A 1460-nucleotide genomic window follows, 5' to 3' on the forward strand; every position below is an offset into this window, starting at 1 on the left:
TGCCCCTGCGGCAGTGTGGGCAGACCAGATCGCACACTGTAGGACTGCACGCTCTATGAAGATGCGGCGGTTAATGGTCGTCACGTGTTAAGGATACTGGACGCCAGAACAGCACTAAGGAGCGAGTCGACCTGGCGCATCTTGGACGATACTGTAGCTGCGGTATCCAGGAAGGCCAAGGAAGACTTCACGAGGCATTCAACCACACGTCAGCATGCTGAGATCCCGGCTAAACTCTGCAGATGGAGAGAAGGCAACTGAGGTCGGTGACCACGGAATGAAATAGTTTCTCTATAATTTACATTGCGCTGGTACAAGTGATCATGGGAGTATGGACTTTAAGACTCAGCAGTGACTGTTGACCAGGGTAGTATGGGGGCGCATCCAGTAGAGTAAGAAACCATCTAAGGTACCAAAATAAATGAACAAAGAGAACAAATTCTGTATTGCTTATAGTAGTAGTAGTAGTAGTAGTAGTAGTTGAGTAACTGGTTAGGCTTATCACTGTAGTTTTGCAGCAGCAGCAGCAGTAGTAGTAGTTGTACTATTAAAAAATTAAGTTTCGGAAATAAATACTTGATGTATAAATTTGTTACTATCCAACGAAATGTTATTTATCTACGATAATGATCGAAGCAGACGAAATGATTTAAAATTTGTACTGCTGCCGGGACTCGAACCCGGGTCTTCTTGCTTGCTAGACAGAAATGCTAATCATTACACCATTTTTTCCTTTTTTTTTTTGTTCGATATAGTTCATTGCGTTTGGTCTGGGCGGACGTCACAAGACATCCGTTCAGGTTGATCGTTGATTTCTTGACTCAGTTTTTCTATTACAGAGAGCACGCAGCCCTCTGACTGAACACGCTGAGCTATCTTGCCGGCACGTACTGTGGTGGTGTAATGGTTAGCATTTCTGCCTAGCAAGCAAGAAGACCCGGGTTCGAGTCCCGGCCGCAGCACAAATTGTAACTCATTTCGTCTACTTCGATCATTATCGTAGACAATAAAAAGAAACTTAAGCGTCTCAGGGAAAAACTTAATTATAAGATCTATAAGAAATGTGATTTGTACGCCCTATTTTAGTTTTTTCGATAATAGGTTGCAGTTCTGAAGAATAAATAATAAAAAAGCCAGTGACTATGTACTACAGACACCAGACATATGAAGAAGCCCCTGACTGTTCGTAAAGTGTGCCACAGTGATGCACAAACGTTATTTCAGTATTAAATAGAGCGATGCACACTTGCACTATGAAAAGATCATATCTGAGCGTGACGATACTGGAATTCACCACGCGCGCAATAATTTGAAAAAACAAGATCGCGCAGCTGGAGTTGACGCCTGGGGGCGCTGCGACCGCTGGAGAGCGGGTTCGACGCGAGGTTAGACTCTTGGTGCGCAGCAAGAAACGAAGAAAACGTAGCCGGTGGAGTGGGCAGCTCCGCGGGCAGGGAGAC

The 1460-nt window shown here is 44.7% G+C and overlaps 1 non-coding gene across 1 annotated transcript; it reads left to right on the forward strand.

Annotated features, from left to right (window-relative positions):
* Window positions 1–889: 889 nt before the first annotated feature.
* Trnaa-agc (transfer RNA alanine (anticodon AGC)) lies at window positions 890–962 on the forward strand. The gene has a single exon. It is a non-coding gene; the product is annotated as a tRNA-Ala (tRNA).
* Window positions 963–1460: the final 498 nt, after the last annotated feature.

Source organism: Schistocerca nitens, chromosome 2 (assembly GCF_023898315.1).
Source record: "Schistocerca nitens isolate TAMUIC-IGC-003100 chromosome 2, iqSchNite1.1, whole genome shotgun sequence".
Taxonomy (NCBI): Eukaryota; Metazoa; Arthropoda; class Insecta; order Orthoptera; family Acrididae; genus Schistocerca; species Schistocerca nitens.